A 7,066-nucleotide genomic window follows, 5' to 3' on the forward strand; every position below is an offset into this window, starting at 1 on the left:
AGATCTTAAGATCAGTGAGACAGGGTTGCCCCTTGTCGATCCTCCTTTATGCGATCGTCTTAGAACCGTGCCTCGCAGGCCTTTGCCGCCATCTTACCGGGATCTCCCTACGGCATTTATCATTCAAATTCAGAGCATACACGGATGATATTGTGTTCCTCGTACAGAATGAGGGGGAGACTCAAACAGCACTGGATTGACTACAGACGTATGGGATGGCAGCTGGAAGTGTGGTCAACTACCGAAAATCACAATTCATGCATGTGGGATGTGGACTAGTACCAGGAACGGAAGGACCCTTGCCTGCGGTGGGTATCATTTTCATAAAGAGACAGTGAGAACGGCTGCAGACAACTGCCGAAGACTGTTACTCAGAATCCGCATGGCAGTACGACTAAATGCCCTACGGTCGATGGATATGCTGCAGCGAGTGTTACTCGTCAACCTTTACCTCACGCCCATGATGTGCCACCTGACACACCTTCTCACCTTGATGCGCATGATGTCTATAAGGATTCAGGTGGCTTTTGGGTACTATGTGTGCCTGGGACAACTCTTTAAGGTACAGTACAACACGCTTACCCCCCCAGAGTGAGAGGGGGAAATGGTTTAGTGAACATGCACGAGAAAGTGCGTGCCATGTATATTAATACTATGCTCGAACGGTGGCGCAACAGGAATCACTCGCTTACGGGGACGATCATCAAAGAACTCATACCAACATCGCATCTTCCTCCAGTCAGTGTTGGCCATATATCGCCCCCTTTAACGTATGTGCGCACGTTCATCATGGAACACAGTTACATCCGAGAGCGTTTACCAACGACCCGACAGTCAACATCGAAGGATGTGTACCATCTGCTTCTTCGACAGATCGCCCGGAATAGGGTGGAACGGAAACATCCAGCTGTTAATTGGCACGTGGTGTGGCACACAGTCCACCACCCCCACCTACCTACATCAGTCAGATCAACATGGTACATTGTTGTCAACCGAAAATACCCTACAAATGACAAAAAGTACGCAATACATTTGGCAGATTCGCCCTTGTGTCAGCAATGCTGCATGCTGGATACGGACGACCATCGGCTGGTCTGCGGCGAGGCATTGGCTGTCTGGACTCTTGCAAGAAAAATAATAGCGTTCATGCGGCGCACTATCTATACAGCAGTCTGTTCTGACATAGTATTTTTTCCAGAGGAAACGTATTTTCCGCGTCATAAGACAAACGCAGTGGTGTGGATCACAGGTAGGACGGTCCATTACATCTATAGAGACACACATACAAACTTACTGAACGTCCTGGATTACTGGCAACACTTACAAGCCCACACAAAACTATTATGGCTACAAAAGTACAAGGATTGGTATGCCAGTTTCCTAGTAATGGTTTTTGCGGACCCGCCATATACTTGGGGTGTGCCGGGTGTGCAAAGATGAGCGGCGGTGCTTTCGTTGTGAAACCGACCAAGTAAAGTGATCGACTAAGAACACTATGCGAGTATGCGACCTACGAAAAACTCAACTTGCACAGTTAGCAAATGGATGTACATCAAATTTTGTTTTCATATCTAAAAATACTTTCTTTAGGGTGCCGGAGGTGGCCCCACTTTGATTTTGTTGTTATTTCATGCTGCATGGTAGGACGGCAGCGAGGTTCCATCCAGCACAGTTATCATGTGTCAGGACGTACTATGTTTATTTTGTGAATAATAAAGGTTTCTGTTTCTCCTACCTTCCTTCATATAAAAAAAATGAATAAATAAATAAAAACCCCTCACTCCTGACAAAAAAAAGACAAAATAAAAAAGTGGTCAGTGTGACGGAATGTCAATCCTAAGGGCCTGGGTTCAATTCCCAGCTGGGTCGGAGATTTTCTCCTCTCAGGGACTGGGTGTTGTGTTGTCCTAATCATCATCATTTCATCCCCATCAACGTGCAAGTTGCCAAAATGGCGTCAAATCGAAAGACTTGCACCAGGCGAACGGTCTACCTGACGGGAGGCTCTCGTCACATGACATTATTATCACACTACATGCAACTTTTCCAGTGGGTGTGAACCCTTCACCACCTTGGTTTTGTGTGGCAGCCCATGTTCATCTTGGTCTTCATTCACTTCCTAAGGACACTACTCCACCCTTGCACTATCGCCTTTAGGTTCATGACTTTTGCATGGAACTTCATGATAGTACCTTTGAGTACACTGATGGCTCTCGGACTGACCGTGGTGTCGGATGTGCCTTCATCACTGGCGCTGACGTTTTTCAGTATCGACTTCCAACACACTGCTCAGTATTTACAGCAGAGCTCTTTGCCCTGTATCAGGCTGAGGAGTACACCTGGCAACACAGTCTTTTCAACTGTGCCCTCTGCTCAGACTCTCTGAGCACCCTTCAAAGCCACTGTGTACTGTACACCGCCCATCCTGTAGTGCAATGGGTCCAGGGAAACTGTCACTTGCTCATTCCTGAGGGAGCCACTGTGATATTTATGTGGGTTCGTGGTCATGTCAGTCTGCCATGAAATGAGGCCACTGATGCTGCTGCCAAGGTTATAGCTCTCATACCTCAGCCCACTAGTTCTAAATTCCCTCTGATGACCTCTGTGTTGCCATCTGTCAGGAGTGGTGTCACTTTGGCATCACCACTGGTCCCCTCTGCATGGGAATAAGCTCCAGGTTATTAAGCCCCTCCCAGTGGCTTGGATGGCCTCCTGTTGGCCCTCCCACTGAGAGGAGGTCATTTTAACTATGTTGCATATTGGGCACTGCCTTCTTAGCCATCACCATTTGTTAAGTGGTGCTCCCCCACCACATGGTGCACATTGCGCCCAAGTTTTAACTGTGTGTCATTTGCTGATGGAATACCCATTTTTTAAGTATTTATGTTCCCACATGGGTCTGTCGTTTGAGTCATCAGCTGTTTTAGCAAATGACACATGGGCTTTTGACTGCATTTTACTTTTCATCTGTTGTACCAATCTGGTGAAGGAAATTTAGTTTTTAGTTCTGGAACTCTGTTTCTCTGTGGTGTATTTATAAACCTTTCTCCACATTTCTGTTTTTAGCTGTCTTCTCTTACATCGATTGGGATTGATGTGTAGTTGTTTTCTAACTTCTTTCTGTCTTCGTTTTCTATAGTTTGTACATGGGAGCATATGACCCTAGTTATTTTTGCACACTTAAACAAAACAAACAACAATACATTGTGATACACAAATCAACAGACTACAATCTAAGACTCAGCTGTCAATTTATTGACAGTAACACATACTCTAAACTGCCAACATTCTGCTGCTCAGCAAAATTTCTGAATAAGTAACTTACTTATTCAGAATTCGCAAAATTTGCATCACCTTTTATATAATAGAAGTACACACAAATAAAAGAAATAGCACTGTATATGAAGATTCATGATAATCTTATTCAGCAACATAAGAATTTGAAGAAGAAATTTCTAGAAGTTATATTTTTCTGAATTATTTTCTAGTTTGAGGCAAATATGAACTCTAATTAGTTAATATCACACAGCATAGATCTGAAAAGAAAATGTGGCTCCAGACTGAACTGAAATAACAATCAAAAACATATATTGAATTAACAGAGCCACTTAACATTTGGTCTTGGAATGTTACAACACACTGCATTTACAGCAAACAGAGTATATTATTCTGTTTTTAATGGCAGCAATCTGTATACATTATACTGAGGTGACAAAAGTCATTAGATACCTCTTAATATTGTGTTGGACCTCCTTTTGCCCAGCGGAGTGCAGCTACTCGATGTGGCATGGACACAACAATCATTGGAAGTCCTCTACAGAAATACTGAATGATGATGCCACTGCAGCCATCCATAATTGTGCAGGTGTTGCAAGTGCATGAGCTTGTGCGCAAACTGACCTCTTGATGATGTCCCATAAATGTTTGAGGGCTGACCAAATCATTTGCTCTAACTGACCAGAATGTTCCTCAAACCAGTCATGGCCCAGTGACATGGTACCTTGTCATTCATAAAAATTTCATTATTGAAATCTTCATGGGTTTTCAGCCAAGTGGCGTGGTCTTCTAGTCGCAACGTTTCAATGGATTGCGTATCCATCATCTTCAGGCAAAGTGTCGGGGTGCTGTCTGTCACATGCCTTTGTAGCTGCTGGAATGCTATCAGATTCCAGCCACCAACAAATTATGTGCCAGTGGAATCGCACCAGGTGATTCGCACCACCGGTGGTGGGAGGGACGCTCGTGCGGGTGTCAATTCCCAGTGTCTGTTCATATCAGCTCCCTCCACGGTCCCTTTTGTACTGGAGCATTCTTGACGAATTTTCCTAACTCCAGGATCCCAAGCTGTACTGAGATGATAACCACTGTCTTGATTAATTAAATTTTCATGCAGATGAATCTATACAGCTTCTTTTGTCACAGAATCCCAAAATCTGAACTTCTTTGTTTCTTCAAATTCGAAGGTATGCTTTTCATTGATGCTGTGTTCTGCCACTGTGGACTTGTCAACCTGTCCAAGATGCATGTTTCTTGTATGTTACGTACGGCACTGTGTAGTGCAACATTGCGTTTGCCCTGTGTATTGCATTCCACATTCACATACAATTCTGTAAACACCCAGTGTCATTAGTCCTAATGGGTCTTTGGTCGATCCAAGAATATCCTTGATTTTCTTTCCTGCATGAAAGACGGTCTTCACTTGGTGCTTCTTAAGGATTCTTGCAATCTTCACCGTTGGTGGTCCCGCACACGGCAGGAATGCACATCATCTTGTGTTGTCCTCTTCTGGTCTCTCTCCTCTTCTCTTCCTATTGTTCCTCAAAGCTCTTCCTATTAGTTTCTTGCTGTGGCTGTTTCTTCTGAAGGTTTCTTTTAGATGTTTCTTGTCACAAATGGACCTTGTCCTGTGTACCAAGGTGTTAAGTACAGAGCTGCATTGTACTGGATGGTGGCAGCTCCTTGTGTTGAGATATAGGTCTGTATGTGTTTCCTTCCTATATACCGAATGTCCCAGCGTGCCTCCTGCATTTCTAGTAACCAGAATGTCCCAGATGGGTAGGCTTCCGTTTTTCTCTATCTCCTTGGTAAACTTGATGTTTTCATGTATATCATTGAGGTGCTGCAGGAACTCGTAGTTTATCTTTACCATGTGGCTATACCAAAAAGGTGTCTTCCACATATCTGTAAAATGCTTTTGGTTTCAGTGGAGCCATGGCCAATGCTATCTCCATGAGGTTGTTGTTGTTGTTGTGGTCTACAGTTCTGAGACTGGTTTGATGCAGCTCTCCATGCTACTCTATCCTGTGCAAGCTTCTTCATCTCCCAGTACCTGCTGCAACCTACATCCTTCTGAATCTGCTTGGTGTATTCATCTCTTGGTCTCCCTCAACGATTTTTACCCTCCACATTGCCCTCCAATACTAAATTGGTGATCCCTTGATGCTTCAGAACATGTCCTACCAAACGATCCCTTCTTCTAGTCAAGTTGTGCCATGAACTTCTCTTCTCCCCAATCCTATGCAATACCTCCTCATTAGTTACGTGATCTACCCACCTAATCTTCAACATTCTTCTGTAGCACCACATTTTGAAAGCTTCTATTTTCTTCTTGTCCAAACTATTTATTGTCCATGTTTCACGTCCATACATGGCTACTCTCCATACAAATGCTTTCAGAAACGACTTCCTGACACTTAAATCTATACTCGATGTCAACAAATTTCTCTTCTTCAGAAACGCTTTCCTTGCCATTGCCAATCTACATTTTATATCCTCTCTACTTTGACCATCATCATTTATTTTGCTCCCCAAATAGTAAAACTCCTTTACTACTTTAACTGTCTCGTTTCCTAATCTAATTCCCTCAGCATCACCTAACTTAATTCAATTACAATCCATTATCATCGTTTTGCTTTTGTTGATGTTCATCTTATATCCTCCTTTCAAGACACTATCCATCCCATTCAACTGCTCTTCCAAATCCTTTGCTGTCTCTGACAGAATTTCAGTGTCATTGGCGAACCTCAAAATTTTCATTTCTTCTCCATGGATTTTAATACCTACTCCGAATTTTCTTTTGTTTCCTTCACTGCTTGCTCAAGATACAGATATACTCCTCAAAGTATTCCATGTATAAGTTAGCCACACTTGGTGCTAAGGGGAAACGCATAGCAACTCATCTATTTGCTCATAAAATTTCCCACCACATTTGAAGTAGGTGGTTGATAGTACATGCTGAAAGAGTGCGACTATATCCTCATTGAAGTGTCCCTCAAGCAGTGCTAGAGAATCTTCCAGTGGGACCCGTGTGAATAATGATTCACATAGAAGCTGACTAACAGATATTCTTCATCCAAGCACATTTCTTTCAGTACCTTGACTAATTAAGCTGAGTTTTTCACATGGTGGGGACAGTTCCCTATGAGTGGTATCAACCGAAGTGCCAGGTGTTTGGCAATGCCTTATGTCGGCACATTTATTATGTTTAAAACTGGATGTAATGGAACCTCCTCCTAGTGAATTTTTGGTAGGCCGTACAGGTGTGGTGGTGCTGGTGCCCTCGGGTACAGTCTTCTGATAGTGTGCTAGTCCTGAGTTTCTGAGCAACTCAATGGTCTTGCGTGTCACTGATGCAGCTACGTCCTTTGCCACTTGGTTGTAAGCAGGATCTTACAGGAGGGTGTCGACTTTCTGCCAATAATCATCTGACTTCAGCAGTACCATTGCATTCCCTTTGTCTGCTGCTAGGACCACTATATCCTTGTCTTCCAGAAGTGCCCATAGTGCCTTGGGCTCTACAGCTGAACTGTTGTTCTTCGGCATTTTTGCCTTCTTAAGTACTTTTCAAATGCCTCTTCTTACTTCTTCTGCAGCCTCCGAGGGGAGTCCTCTTATGTCCTGTTCCACACCACTGATGATTTCGTGTTTTGGCAATGTCTTTGGAACAAGCATGAAGTTTAGGCCTTTTGACAGCACTGAAACAGTTGGCTCATCAAGTTATCTTTCCGTGAGATTAATGACCACCTTGTCAGTGCAAGTTTTATCTCCTTGTTGTTGCACACCTGGA

This window comes from Schistocerca cancellata, chromosome 6 (genome assembly GCF_023864275.1).
Source record: "Schistocerca cancellata isolate TAMUIC-IGC-003103 chromosome 6, iqSchCanc2.1, whole genome shotgun sequence".
NCBI classification, from domain to species: Eukaryota; Metazoa; Arthropoda; class Insecta; order Orthoptera; family Acrididae; genus Schistocerca; species Schistocerca cancellata.